The sequence below is a fragment of the Mustela putorius genome, unplaced genomic scaffold (genome assembly GCF_011764305.1).
Source record: "Mustela putorius furo isolate JIRA1106 unplaced genomic scaffold, ASM1176430v1.1 tig00003896_pilon_pilon_pilon, whole genome shotgun sequence".
In the NCBI taxonomy this organism is placed as follows: domain Eukaryota; kingdom Metazoa; phylum Chordata; class Mammalia; order Carnivora; family Mustelidae; genus Mustela; species Mustela putorius.
Genome location: NW_025422045.1, coordinates 12,334,998 through 12,351,099, shown reverse-complemented (window position 1 = coordinate 12,351,099; position 16,102 = coordinate 12,334,998). Strand labels below are relative to the sequence as shown.

The following is a 16,102-nucleotide window of genomic DNA, read 5'->3' as shown; positions in this document are numbered from 1 at the left end:
TCTGAAACTTGTTATACTTGTGTTAAAGTGCTTGATGTGTCCCACAGCTCACTGATATGTCTTTTTCCAACTATTTTTTCCTATTGGTATTTCATTTCAGATAGTTGTTATTGCTATGTCTTCAAGTATTAACTCATCTTTTTCTCCTGCAATGTCTAATCTGGTAATTTCATCTGCTATATTTTTCCATTTCAGAAATTTTATTTTTCATCTCTGGAAGTTCTATTTGGGTCACGCTTTTTAAAAAATAACTCCCGGGGCGCCTGGGTGGCTCAGTGGGTTACGCCGCTGCCTTCGGCTCAGGTCATGATCTCAGGGTCCTGGGATCGAGTCCCGCATCGGGCTCTCTGCTCGGCGGGGAGCCTGCTTCCTCCTCTCTCTCTCTGCCTGCCTCTCTGCCTACTTGTGGTCTCTCTCTGTCAAATAAATAAATAAAATCTTTAAAAAAAAAAAAAATAACTCCCATGTCTCACATTGGCATGTTTGTTTACCTCTACTCTCCTGAACATAAGAGCATAGTTATAATTACTGCTTTAATGTTCTTGTCAGCTAATTTGATCATACGGGTCATCTTTCTCTCTTCCTATTCGTTGATTTTTGTCATTGTTATGGGCAATATTTTCTGCTTCTTTGAATGTCTGGTAGTTTTTTATAGGATACAAGACATTACAAATTTTACATTTTTGGGTATTGAATTTTTTCAAATTTGTTATGAATATATTTATCTTTCATGCTTAATCTTCACTATATGGATATACTGCATAGTTTTAAAGCAGAAATGGTATTTATAGCAAATATAAATTGACAAATGAATTTGTGTGATTTATTTTATCCACAAATTTTTAAGTGTACATTACAATATAAGCAAAATGTTGTACAGCAGATTTCTAGAACTTTTTCAATTTGCATAACTGAACTTTATACCCATTAAGCAGCAATTCCCCCTTTCCCCCAGCTCCGGCCCCTGGCAACCACTCTTTAACTTTCTGCTTAAATGAGTTTAACTACTTTAGATACCTCATATAAGTAGAATCATGCAGTATTTGTCTTTCTGGGGCTTATTTCTCTTAGCATAATATCCTCAAGTTTCATCTATGTAGCTGCATGACAGAATTCCTCTTTTAAAGACCGAATAATATTCTACTGTATGTACATACCACCATTTTCCTTATCACCCACTGATGGACATTTGGGTTGCTTCTCCCTCTTGGGCTTCTGTACATAATGGTTCAAGGAACACATAAACACAAATCTCTCTTCAAGATCCTGATTTCAATTACTTTGTATAAGTACCCAGGAGTGAGATTGCTGGAACATCTGGTGTGGATTTTTTTAATTCCTTTAAGTGCTTTGTTCTGGGAATAGTTCAATGGCTAGGAAACAGTTTGATAATTTCAAGGCTTATTTTTTAAACTTTGTTAGGTGGGATCAGAGTACAACAGTCTCCCCTTCATCTGTGGGAAGTCCTCCCTTCCACCCACAGTGGAAGACTGAAATTACAGATAGTACCAAAACCTATATGTTTTTTCCTATATACACATACCTCTGATAAAGTTTATAACCTAGGCAAATTAAGAAATTAACAACATAAACTAATGAAATAGGACAATTATAACAACATATCATAATAAAAGTTATGTGAATGTGGTTGTTCTCAATATATCATATGATACTCATACTTGTGATGACATAAGATGATAAAAAATGCCTATGTGATGAAAGTGAGGTGAATGACATAGGCATTGTGATGAAGCATTAGGATACTATTGACCTGATGATACATCAGAAAGAGAACCATCTGCTTCTGGATCACAGCTGATAATGGATAACTGAAACCATAGAGAGTAAAACCACAGATAAGGAAGGGCTAATATAGCTTTTAGTCTACTGCAATGCTTTTCTATTAGGTCTTTCCACTCTGGACAGTGTGGCTACCTTACTCTCTGTCATCTCTGAGGAGTTTTCTTCCTACTCCTTCAGTGACTCTTTCTACTGTTGAGTAGTTATTACACAAGTACACAAAGAATGATAGTGAAAGACATGAAAGGGCACTTTCCAGGTCCTTGGAGCTCTCCATTTCTATAGTCCTTGACTTTCCAATATTTTGCTCTCAAAATCCTAGCCTGTCATCCCTGAACCCCAAACTCAATCATGTGAGACTCCTGGGCTGTTTAGATGGCCTTTAGCAGTACTGTGGCTTGGAAAAACTATGGGCTTACCCCATTAGTTTCTCTTCTGTCAGAGATCATCACCCTGGAATGACTTTTACCCAGTAAGTGAAAAACCACAAGCAGGAAAGAAGTAAAGTTGAGAAGCCAATTCTTACAATTAGTAAGTTCCATTTAATTATTAAGCCATTGTTTTGCTGCAACCTAAAAAGCCTCACTGTACTTGTAGCTAACTTCACAGGGGCATGTGTTAATTACTGAACTGTCTCATAAAATGTTATTATTCTGCAAAGTACATTCTAAACCAAGCATGACTGAGAAGGATAATCTTCCATAGAAATGTAAATTTTTCTTTATCTCTTCTTGTCTTACAAACTGAACAGGTACATTTTTGACTACCCCTCCAAGTATCATTTTCATTTTTTTTAAATTAAAAATTTTAAATAAATTTTTATTACAGTATAATAAACTGGTTTACAGCTTAATTTTCACAAAGTTATTGCATATCTATAACCAAAACCCAAATCAAGAAATACAGTACAAGAACACAGGCTGCTTTAACATTCAGAGTTCAAATTAAAAGAAAAATAGAGGAAAACCACATTATGTCAATAGCTTTTATCAGATGAAAGCATTTGATAAAATTACCCAGTCATGATTTTATTAAATGCTTATAACAATCAGTATAATAGAACTTCCTTAATCAGCTACACAGAAGAGCACATTATTTCCCTATCAGATCTTTCTCCCAAAGTAACAACTCTCCTGACTTCTAACACAATAAATCAGTTTTGCCTGTTTTCAAACTTTATTTAACTAGAAACAGTGCACTCCTTTGTGACTGGCTTTTTCTACTTAGCATTATGTTCTTGAGGTTCATCCATGCGCTGTGCACTACAATACTTCACGTATTCTCACTGGTGTATGGTATTCCCTTACACAAATATACCACCATTTAGTTACCCAGTTTGCTGTTTTTGAACATTTGGATTGTTTCCAGTTTTGGCCTGTATGAATATGAACACTCTTACACATGTGTTTTAGAGAGCACTTGTTAGCATTTTTGTTGGATATATACCTAGAAGTGGAACTGTAAGGTCATGGGGGTACAACTATGAGTTAAGTTCAACTTTGGTGAAGGAGGGGGGAACTATTAACCAGAGTGGTTAAAGCAATTTATATTCCTACCACCGGGAAAATGAGCTACAAATGCAACACATCCTCATCAACATTTGATACCACCAGTCTTTTAATCCAAGCCACTCTGTAGGGTAGAGTGGTATCACATAGTAGGTTTAATCTGTATACTGCAGATGACTAATGAGATTGAAAATCTTTTTTTTTTTTTTTTAAGATTCATTTATTTGACAGAGCAAGAGAGATCACAAGTAGGCAGAGAGGCAGGCAGAGAGAGGGGGAAGCAGGCTCCCTGCTGAGCAGAGAGCCCGACACGGGGCTCGATCCCAGGACCCTGAGATCATGACCTGAGCTGAAGGCAGAGGTTTAACCCACTGAGCCACCCAGGCGCCCCAAGAGATTGAAAATCTTTTAATATGTGTGTATGCCCATTTAAGCATTTTGTCTAATTTTTCTATTGGGTTATCTGTCTTTCTATCGCTGTTTTTATATATTCTGGCCGAGTTCTTTGTCAGATATATGTAATGCAAGTTGCAAATACTTTTTTCCAATTGCAAATATCTTTTTCCCACTCTGTGGCTGACGTTCATTCTTAACTGTATATTTTAGTGAACAGAATTTCTTAATTTTAATGTAGTACAATTTATCATTTTTTCCTTTTATTGTTAATGCTTTATGTATTCTGTTTAAGAATCTTTACCAACCCTAAGGTCATGATGATAATGTTTTCCTAGAGCCATACTAGAAGAAAATTATGAAAGAAAAAATTTCATTGGAAAAAGCAAACATATAATTAAAGTAGTAGATCAATCACTTATAAAGCAAGTATGAAGACCAAAAGATAAAAGTAGTAAAATGAACATCTACAGCAATTAGTCCAGGGAAACACAAAATAAAAAGATGTAAACTTTTAATACATAAAATGCTTGAAGGTGGTAAAAATTTAGTGCTTTTAGAATGTGCCTGAACTAAAGCAACCACCAACTTAAAATAGACTTTATACGGGTGCCTGGGTGGCTCAGTTGGTTGAGCATCCAGCTCTTGGTTTCAGTTCAGGTCATGATCTCAGGGTCATGGGATTGAGCCCCGGGTCAGGCTCTGCACTAAGTGGGGAATCTGCTTGAGAGCTTCTCTTTTTCCTCTCCTTCTACCCCTTACCCGTTCTCTCTCTCTCTCTCAATATAAATAAATAAATCTTAAAAAAAAAAAAAAAAGACTGCTATATGCATAAAGTGTTATATATGAACTTCATGGTAGCCACAAACCCAAAACCTATAATAGATACAAATAAAGAGAAAGAATCCAAGAATAACATTAAAGAAAGTTACCATTTCACAAGGGAAGAGAGCAAGAGAAGAATGGAAAAGAACTACAAAAACCACCAGAAAACTATTAATAAAATGGTGTTAACTACATGCCTATTAGTAATTACTTTAAGTATTAAAGGACTAAATGCTCTAACCAAAACACACAGTGACTGAACAAATAAAAAATAAAATCCACCTATATGCTACCTTCAAGAGACTCATTTCAGACCTAACTGAAGAAATGGAAAGATACTCCATGCAAATAGAAAAAAATAAAATAAAATAAAAGCTGGGTTGTAATACTTACATGAGACAAAACAGACTTTAAAACAAACATTGTAACAAGAGCCAAATAAAGGCATTACATAATGATAAATATGCAATCTTCCCAGACGGAATCAGGAAGAAACAGAAAATGTGAACAGATTACTAGTTATAAAACTGAAACAAACAAAAGTCCAAGACCAGGACCAGATGGCTTCACAGGTGAATTCTACCAAATATTTAAAGAGTAAGTATCTATTCTTTACACACTATTTCCAAAAAAGTGCAAGAGGAAGAAATGCTACCAAATTCATTCTATGAGACCAGCATTATTACCCTGGCACCAAAACCATATGGAGACATTATGAGAAAAGAAAATTATAAGTCAGTATTCCTGATGAACATAGATGCAAAAAATCCTCAACAAAATGTCAGGAACCAAAATCAATAATACATTAAAAGGATCATTCACCATCATCAAATAGGATTTGTTCCAGAGATGCAGCATGGTTAATACCTACAAATCAATCAATGTGATACACATTAAAAAAACAAAGGATAAGAATCATATAGGTAGGGGTGCCTGGGTGGCTCAGTGGGTTAAAGCCTCTGCCTTTGGCTCAGGTCATGATCTCAGGGTCATGCGGGATGGAGCCCCACATCATACTCTCTGCTCGGCGGGGAGCCTGCTTCCCCCTCTCTCACCTGCCTCTGCCTACTTGTGATCTCTCTATGTCAAATAAATAAATAAAATTAAAAAAAAAAAAGAATCATATACGTATCTCAAATAGATGCAAAACATCAAACAGATGCTTGTTTGACAAAATTCAACACCCATTCATGATAAAAAAAACTCATCACCGTAGGTATATAAAAAACACACTTCAACACAATAAAGGGTATATATGACAAGCCTACAGCTAACATCATACTCAATGGTGACAAACTGGAAGATTTTCTTCTAAGGTCAAAAATAAGACAAGGATGCCCACTCTTGCCACTTTTATTCAACATGACACTGGAAGTCCTAGCCACAGTAATCAGACAAGAAAAGAAATAAAAGGCATCCAAATTGGTAAGAAAGAAGTAAAACTGTCACTACCTGCAAATGACATGATATTATATACAGAAGATCCCAAAGATTTCACAAAAAAACTTAGAATATATAAATCCAGAAAAGTTGCACGATTCAAAATTAATATACAGAAATTTGTTGTATTTCTAGACATTAAAAACAAAGTGGCAGAACAATCCTATTTACACTGGAGTCAAAAAGAATAAAATACCTAGCAATAAATTTAACAAAGGCAGAGAAAGACCTGTACTCTGAAAACTTTGAGACATTGATGAAAGAAATTGAAAATGACACAAATGGAAATATATACCACGTCCATGTATTGGAAGAATATTGTTAAAATGTCCATTACCCAAAGCAATCCCTTTAGAAATTCCAACAGAACTTTTCATGGAACAGAAAAAATACTCCTAAAAATTGTTATGGAACCACAAATACCTCAAATAGCCACAACAATCTTGAGCAAGAGGAACAAGGCTGGAGGTATCACACACTCATTTCAAACCCTACTACAAAACTACAGTTACCAAAACAGTATAGTACCGGCACAAAAAGAGACACATAGATCAATGGGACAGAACAGAGAGCCCAGAAACAAACCTATGCTTCTACAGTCAGTTAATCTTCAATAAAAGAGGCAAGAATCTACAATGGGGAAAAGACAGTCTTTCAATAAATGGTGTTGAGAAAACTGAACAGGTACAAGCAGAAGAATGAAACTGGATCACTTTCTTATACCATAAACAAAATAAAATGGATTAAAGACCTAAATGTTAAGCCTAAAACCATAACACCCCTAAAAGAAAAGACAATAAACTCTTTTTTTTAAAAAAAGATTTTATTTATTTACTTGACAGAGAGAAATCACAAATAGATGGAGAGGCAGGCAGAGAGAGAGAGAGGGAAGCAGGCTCCCCGCCGAGCAGAGAGCCCGATGCGGGACTCGATCCCAGGACCCTGAGATCATGACCTGAGCCAAAGGCAGTGGCTTAACCCACTGAGCCACCCAGGCGCCCCGACAATAAACTCTTAAACATCTGTCTCATTAATATTTTTTTGGATCTGTTCTTCAACCTAGGGTGACAAAAGCAAAAATAAACAACTGGATCCACACCAAACTAAAAAACTTTTTCACAGTGATGGAAAGCATCAGCAAATTTAAAGGAAACCTACTGAAACATATAAAGAACTCATATGAACTCTCAATACCCAAAAAACCACAACCTGATTAAAAACTGAGCAGTGGACCTGAATAGATGTATTTCCAATGAAGACATACAGATAGCCAGCAGACATATGAAAAGATGCTCAACACCACAAGCATCAGGGAAACACAAATCAAAACATACTGAGATATCACCTCACAGCTGTCAGAATAGCTAGTATATTAAAAAACAAAACAAAACCAAAAACCAACCCAAGAAATAACAAGTGTTACGATGTAAAGAAAAGGGAACCCTCAAGCACTGTTGGTGGAAACATAAATTGGTGCAGTCAGCATGGAAAACAGTATGGAGGTTTTAAAAAAAATTAAAAGCAGAAACACTATATGACACTACTTCTGGGTATCTCTCCACTCAAAATGAAAAAACTAATTCAAAAAGATACATGCACTCTTATGTTCACTGTAGCATTATTTACAATAGCCAAGATATGGAAGCAACCAAACTGTCCACTGATACATGAATGAACAAAAAAGATATGGTATATATATATAATGAAATATTACTCAGACATAAATAATGAAATCTTGCCATTGTAACAACATGGATGGACCTAGAAGGTATCATATAAAGTGAAATGTGTCAAAGAAAGAAATACTGTATGATTTTATTCATATGTAGAAACTAAAAAAATAAATGAACAAAAACAAAACAAAAATAGATTCATAGATACAGAGAACAAATTTTGGTTGCCAGAGGGGAGAAAGGTGCAGGGTGGGCAAAAAAGATGAAGGGGATTAAGAGGTACCAAATTCCAGTTATAAAATAATTCAGTTGACAAGACTATAAAATTCAACATGGGGAATATAGTCAATAATATTGTAGTAATTTTGTATGGTAACTCTACTTATCATGGTGAACTTTTTTTTTTTTTTAAAGATTTAAAAATAATCTTCACTCCACTCAATGTGGAACCTGACATGAGGGGTTGATCTCACAACCCTGAGATCATGACCTAAGCTAAAATCAAAAGTCAAACACTTGGGGTGCTTGGGTGGCTCAGTGGGTTAAGCCTCTGTCTTCGACTCAGGTCGTGATCTACGGTCTTGGGATTGAGCCCTGCACCGGGCTCTCTGCTCAGCAGGCAGCCTGCTTCCCCACTCTCTCTCTCTCTCTCTCTGCCTGCCTGCCTCTCTGCCTACTTGTGATCTCTGTCTGTCAAATAAATAAATCTTAAAAAAAAAGAAAAGTCTTTAAAAAAAAGTCAAACATTTAACCAACTGAGCCACCCAGGTGCCCCAATATGAGGATTTTTAAAATAACTTTATGCCAATGAATTTGAGAATTTAGGTGAAATGGACAAATCCTTAGGAAAATAGAACTTATTATTAAAACTTACAAAAGGGTGCCTGGCTGGCTTAGTCGGTTAAGCATCCAACTCTGATTTCAGCTCAAGTCATGGTCTCAGGGTTGTGGGATCAAGTCTCACACACCAGGCTCAATGCTCAACAGGGAGTCTAGTATCAGGTCTATAATGAGCAGTTAGTATTTAAGACTAGTGACTTGTGTTGTTACAGGGCTTCACTAACACTTCACTAATATATCACTAATACTGATGTTTTCTTCCCAAAGTATCTTTTATATAAATGGGGGGGGTCCCTCATGATAAATTGGATACTCTTACTATAGCACATACAAATTAGTCTAAGTCAGGATAATCAAGGTCTGTGGAAATAACAAATATTTCCAACACTTTTAAATAACTTAGCAAAACAAATTTATTTCTTGCTCAGCATGGTCTACTAACTCAAATTACACTTAAACAATTAACTGCCATTGATTTAAGTAAGCAATAATTTTATAGGTGCGGTGTGTGTGTATGTGTAATTTTTCTACTGACATGCACTCAAGAAAATACTAATTAGCTAGTACGCTTACTGTGACTGAAGACAGGAAATCTGTACTTGATCTTAGCCAAAAGGCCGAGAAGCAATGAAGACAGGAAATCTGTATTTAAAGTCCTTATTTACAGATAAGGAATATGCATGAAGTCCTTATAAAGTTTTCATGCAGCCATGTTTTGATTTTCACTAAGGTTAGAATTCCTTGTAGTATAAACTTTCCTGCTTGGCAATTTAGCCTTCCTCTAATGACCCCATTATTCCTATTACTGTTTTTGCAATAAACACCGTGGACAACAAAAAAATACTGCATTTAAAAAGTGACTGATTGGCTATATTATTGCCTTAGATATTCCTATCTTCTGCACTGTACATTTGTGAGACAGACAGGGCTTATACAGACTGGAAGATTAATGAGATCTTTACAAAAATATTCCATTTTCAATGTCTACTTAGTATTCAAAATTCTATCTAGTTTGACAGTTCCAACAAGAACAGTGTTTGGAACTTTGCTAAAATCAAGTTTATTGGTCATGAAATAGCTCTAAAATGTAAATAGTTTGGAAGAAAAGTGGTATTTGTGTCAAAGACCTAGTTCTTATCCGAGTCACCTAAAGATAAGCAGTTTAGCAACAGAAAATGTCATGTTCACAAGATAGTCTAATCAGTACATCTAATAACAAAGAACTGAAATGAGTACGCATGTGTGTGAATGTGTGTGTGTGAGTGTGTGTGTGTCTTGATGGATTTAAAGCCTTAATTCCAACTAAAATCCAAAACTTTACCTAAAACACTGGGAAGCTATGCAACATACTAATTAAGAATTCAGGCTTCTAACTTGTCCTTCTGGGTTTGAATCCTGGCCTGTCACTTATTAATTCTGTCTTTAAGAAAGTTATTTAACTTGTTTACATCTCAGTTTCCTCATATATCATATGGGTTTAAAGAATAACTACTTCACAGTAGAATTAAATGAGTTAATGTATGTAAAGGGTTTAGATCAGTGCCAGGCACACTGAAAGTATTAAGTGTTAGTAAATCCACCACAATCCACTGCTTGAAAAAAGAAGTAAAGTGAGAGAAAGAACTTTCAATTAAAAAGTCAAAGTTCAAAATTTTAAATATCACAAGAAGTTGTTCATATACTTTTAACCTAATGTCTACCGAAGTTTCAAAACCTTTACTACTCCACAAAACAGTATTATTCCTATACATGATGATCCAATCAAGTGAACACCTAAATAAGCACTTAGACATAAAGACAAGAGCATTACAACTGTTGTTTAAAACCTTATAATCATTATTAACAAATTATTTAGAATATAAGACCATATATAATTAGATGCTGAACTCTGTGGTAAAGAACACATATCTTGACTAAGACAACAGGGAATTCCATGAGAGCTGATACAAAGATACCTAATGTACTATAGGTACCTCCAGTACAAAGAGCTTACTCCACATTATGCCAACCATAGAGAGGGCCAAATAAACAAACTCTTCCTTACCTCCTTCTACAAAAAAGAAAAAAGAAAAGCTTAAAAAATATTTGGCTAATGTTATTCCTGACATCAAAAGTCAGACTTTTTTATGTATATTGTGTTACTATACGTATATATAATACCATAGGCACTTAATTTCACCAGCAGAGTTGTGCTGGGCTGCTCATTCTGAAAATAAAAAACAAAAGTACCTATTTAATTGTAATTTAATTTAATTTTTACAAAAAACAGACCAACTCTACCTTCCATGTTAAGTTTAATACTGACATAATTTCTGGCCTAAAAATCATAGGCCTGGGAATAATCTTAAAAACCACGGTCCAATTACTCTACAGACAAAAAGGAGTTTAGATCTAAGGAAGTTTAATGATTTGTCCTAAGTCACACAGCTAGTATTGGCTGTACCAACATTAGAACTCAGCTATGCTGATTAGATTCTAAGGGTCTGTTTTCCATTTCAACCTACTGCCTGTACTGATCTATGTGCAACATCAAAATGAATAATAAGTAAGTAAATACATAAATAGACTCAGGTAATGCTTTTACATCATCCTACTTAATATTATATTTTGCCCTAAAGTAAAACAATAAAACAAAAGAAATAATGAATTCTGGAGTTTTTTCTTACCAAGTATCAACAAATATTCAGCACTTTTTTAAACAAAAAATCTATAATTTGACTGCTTATATATACTGAAACAATTTCCCATATTATTTTATCATATTTGAAATATTTTCTACATTTATTGATTTGAGAATTTTAGTATGCTAGAGATAAATACTAAATAATTAATGACTCGCCTATAGATGAATTTACAAATACACAGTAAGACCACTAATACAACAAATATGTTAAAAACTCTTACAAGTCACAATTCTACATATAGTCGTTTAATTTGACAGTATAACATTACTACGGGGTAAAATACCATTAAGATAAAGACAGCTTAATCACTGCACAAATGGAATTTATTGATCTACCATAAAATTAGTTTATTGACCAGTTTAAAGTATTATTTCCAAGCTATACAACAGTTTGTTTTGCAACTGTTACACTATGTATCATTTATAAGAGTTTAATTAGATTAAAAGTTTCTAGTTCTATAAATCAATTTTTGAGATACATATTTTTATTACTAACAGCAATTCATACATGTACTTATTTCTGATTCACACATGATTTTATCTTCAAGAAAGTTAATAATATTGCTAATATCATTAGAGATATTTTTTGAGACACATATTGGAGACTTAATCATATAATTACCATTGATAAGTGTTCTGTTGGTGGTTCCCTCATATAACATGTATAAAATAAGTCTTTCAAAAGTGAAGCCCCTTAAGATTGAAGAAAACACTACAAAGGCTGAGAGGATGTAAGGCTTATCTAATTATTAGTTTCTCTCCAAGAGTCTTAATACTTTGGAGAGATTTTCTAATAATTTTCATTATTTTTCTAGTATTAGGAGAGGCAATATAGTATAACGGATAAGCACTGACACTTAGCTAAAAAAAAAAAAAACACAAAAAAACACAAGGGTTCAAATTCTGACTCTGCCACTACCAGCTGTGTTACCTTGGATAAATTTTCTTTATTTGTAAAATGTGGGTAATCATACATACCATGTAGGCTAATTGTGAGGACCAAGTTAAATAACATGGAAATAAAAGGACCTGGTTTGGACTCAACCAAAGAACAGCTGCTCAAAAGAAGTTAAACTCCAAACTTCCTCAATTCCCCAAATTCAGAAATGGTGATTGGGATGGCTGGGTGGTTCAGGCAGTTATGTCAGGTTCCCAGCTGAGTGATGAGTCTGCTTCTCTCTCTCCCTTTGCTACTCTCCTTACTTTCATGAGTGTTCTCTGTCTTAAATAAATAAAATCTTTAAATAAATATAAATAAATAAAATTTGCTGCTTGAGTTCAGACTGCCATTGATCATAATAGTAACCACCACTCTGGTTTCAGCCACTACAATCAGTAATGTAATCATACTACCAAACAGATTATTTAAAGAGATAGGCTCATTCTAAAGTAGATAATAAAGTCATCTTCCCATTTGTAATGACTTCTAATAATGTTATTTTCATAATCTGAATATGTAAATAAAATATTCATCAAGCTGCCTTTCTCCTGTTGAAATTGGGAATAACTCCCTTTGTTAACTAGAATCCATTATCAACAGAATCAAATCATAATTACCCAACTGATATGATGTGACAGGAACGTTATCCTTTAAGGCTTATACGTATTTTAAGCATACATTCTATGAAATTCTCGAAAGGACTTTATATAGCATAGAAACAGAAAAATCTATTTAAATAACTTGGCATCCCTGCACTTAGCCTAATAGATTAAACCACAGGCCTTCACAAAACAGAAAAAGTGAATATAAAGCTCCAATAGGATAAAAATCAGTCACTAAAACTTTATGCCTTCATTTTATTCCATTAGAAGCTAAATTCAAACTAAAAACTCAGTTACTGAATTACAGGATTTTTTAATAGTAGTCTTTGAAATGCAAGAAAGTAGATGATGAGTATTCCACACATTTTCATTAATTCAGTTCAATGAAGCAACATCGTATTTTCAAGCAGTCAATTTAAATGTTTATGTAAATTGGGGCAAATTTAAAAATATTCATTCCTAATTCTTTACCTAATATTAACTGATTAGTTTTAAGAATATAACAAAGGCTGAATACAGTGACAGACATCCCAAGAAAGTATCAGGTTTACTTGTTCAGTTAAAAGGAGAAAGATCTCACCAAAGACCTTAAGATTTCTTTTTCTACCAGTGACATTTGTCAATCCAAAGCAACCTCTAGCACTAGCAGAATTTACTAAATTTTCCCTTGCCTTGCAAGTATATTTAGTCACAGACGTAATCTATGAATAGATTCTCATAAAGCAATCTAGCTTTAGACAATAATGAAATTATCATTCAAATACTCAGCTATATAAAAAGTTACCTTCGTTCCACTATAGTAAGTACAAAAAGCCAAACTCATATATGGAAATGTGTATTTATTATAAAATATAGCTAAATAGCCAGAGATGATAGCAAGTAGTTCAATCAAAACTATATTGGAGGGACCTCTGGGTGGCTCAGTGGGTTAAGCCTCTGCCTTTGGCTCAGATCATGATCTCAGGGTCCTGGGATCAAGCCCCACATTAAGCTCTCTGTTCAATGGGAAGCCTGCTTCCCAATCTCTCTCTGCCTACTTATGATCTCTCTCTATTAAATAAATAAATAAAATCTTAAAGAAAAAAAAACTATATTGGAAAAGACTCTATCCACCTGGTTGATCACAAAAGGAGAAAATCAAGAGAAATAAAAGGGACCAGCTACCCATTCACAAATATGGATAGCATATTAACATTATTGGTCATTTAGGAAATGCAAATTAAAACCACTACACATACATTAGAACAGAAAAGACAAAAATGAACTGATAATACCAATGTGCTAATAAAGAGGATACAGAACATTAGGAACTCTCATACTCTGGTGATAAGAATGCAAAATTGTATAGCCACTTGGAAAAAAGTTTGGCAGTTTCTTAGAAAATTGAATATATATTTAAAGTCCATAATCCCACTCCTAGGTATTTACCCAAGTGAAAACAAACAAAAACCACACAAAAAATACAAAACAAACAAGCAAAAAACCCTTCGTGGAAAGGTAATAGTAGCTTTATTTGTAATTGCCCAAAGCTGGAAACAACCCAGATTTCTCTCAACAGGTAAATGGATAAACAAACTCTGGTATGCTACATGGCAATAAAAAGGAACATACTAGTGATTTATACAATAGATAAATGAATATTAAATGCATTTTGTTAAGTGAAAGAAGCAGGTCCTAAGAGACTACACATTATGAAACTCCAATTATACAAAATTCTGGAAAAAGCTAACTAAAGACATAAGTACTTGCTAGGCTTTGGGAGAGGTGGGAAAAGGGGTTGACTACGAAAGGGCAACACAAGAACATTTTGTGGGTGATGGAACTCTTGTTAGCAGATATAGGACTCTGTGCATTTCCACAGAACTATATAACACAAGGAGTGAATTTTATTGAATATAAGTGTTTTAAAAAACCAAACCAGAGAGTCTGGAAAACTGAAGATGAAAAGCAAACTGCGATAAATTGAACCTAACTGTATGACAAATGAATGACATAGAAGACTGAAGGGGATATGGGAGAAAAGACCTGACTTAACAAGCTTTGGAAAAGAGCATTTTGGGGTGCCCGGGTGGCTCAGTGGGTTAAGCCTCTGCCTTCGGCTCAGGTCATGATCTCAGGGTCCTGGGATCGAGCCCCGCATCGGGCTCTCTGCTCAGTGGGGAGCCTGCTCCCCCCCCCCACCCCGCCACCACCTGCCTCTGCCTACTTGTGATCTCTGTCAAATAAATAAATAAAATCTTTAAAAAAAAAAGGCATTTTGACTGGATTCTGTGAGAATAAAGATAGAAAAAATTGTACACAAACACTGTATTCTGGTAAATTTGTTTCTCACAGGAGTATGGGTAGCAATTCTGAAACCACCATACACGGATAGTAAATATATAATTATACTGCAGATGAGACTCAGGTTTCTCACTGTGGGCAAAATAAGTTACAAATAAGCAAAAGGAAAATGCTTGAATAATCCCTATGGTGCTAGACTAGAGATGGAAGTATCAGTATCAAATAATGTTTTATATATATACAGATAGTACATACAGAAATAAACACAGATGTGTGTATATATTTGGCTTAGTATACATGCATACATTTCCTAGCTCTGAAAGGCCTAGAAGCAGTTAATGCCTGAGTAGCAATGAGCACACCTAGCACCCAGATGTTGGCTTTTAAATACTATTCTCCAATAAGCTGGACCTGGGCTACTTGGAAATGTGGGTGATTTCAGGCCTGGGGAGGAAAAATATTCGATAAGCCTGAAGCATCTTGCGGGGCCAGAGAGTAAGAAATGGCTGGAAAGAACAACAAAAGACCTGTTGAAAGGACACAGACGCAAACTCCAAAGGGCTCCCAGTGGCCAAAACTGAAACAATCTGAGCAACAATACTAGTACTGATCCTAATCCAGAGAATAAAATAAAAATCCATCAATATGTGAGGATATAAATAAATGATTAAATAAAATAAATCAATGTGGGGAAGGACAACTCTTTCTTATAGAATTATAATTAATAAATGTAGAAGAGGGCGCGTGGATGGCTCAGATGGTGAAACATCTGACTTCGGCTCAGGTCATGATCTCGGGTTCCTGGGATCCAGCCCCACATCAGGCTCCCTGCTAAGCTTCCCCTCTCTCTCTGCCTGCCTCTCTGCCTACCTGTGATCTCTCTCTGTCAAATAAAATAAAATCTTTAAAATAAATAAATAAATAAATGTAGAAGACAGGCATGGGATAGATAAATAAATAGATAAATCACCAACAAAACAACATACTAATTGTTGCTTCAGTCAAGATCCACCAATCCATGCTAAAATTAGTGGCCAAATTTTTAAAAAGAAATAGGGTATTTGTGTAACTTCCCATTTTCCCCCAAAACATTTATTAAGGGAAAAATAGTAAAT

The 16,102-nt window shown here is 34.8% G+C and overlaps 1 protein-coding gene across 3 annotated transcripts in view; it reads right to left on the bottom strand.

Moving 5' to 3' along the window:
- GLCE (glucuronic acid epimerase) overlaps positions 1 to 16,102 on the bottom strand; it is a 117,523-nt gene that overhangs the window by 43,089 nt on the left and 58,332 nt on the right. Inside the window, exon 1 of one of the 3 annotated variants that reach the window (XM_045067400.1) lies at positions 1,772 to 2,484. The exons of the other annotated variants lie outside the window; for them this stretch is intronic. The gene's annotated coding sequence lies outside the window, so the exon portion shown is untranslated. Of the gene's footprint in view, positions 1 to 1,771; positions 2,485 to 16,102 lie in introns of those variants that run through there. 3 annotated transcript variants of the gene reach the window in all.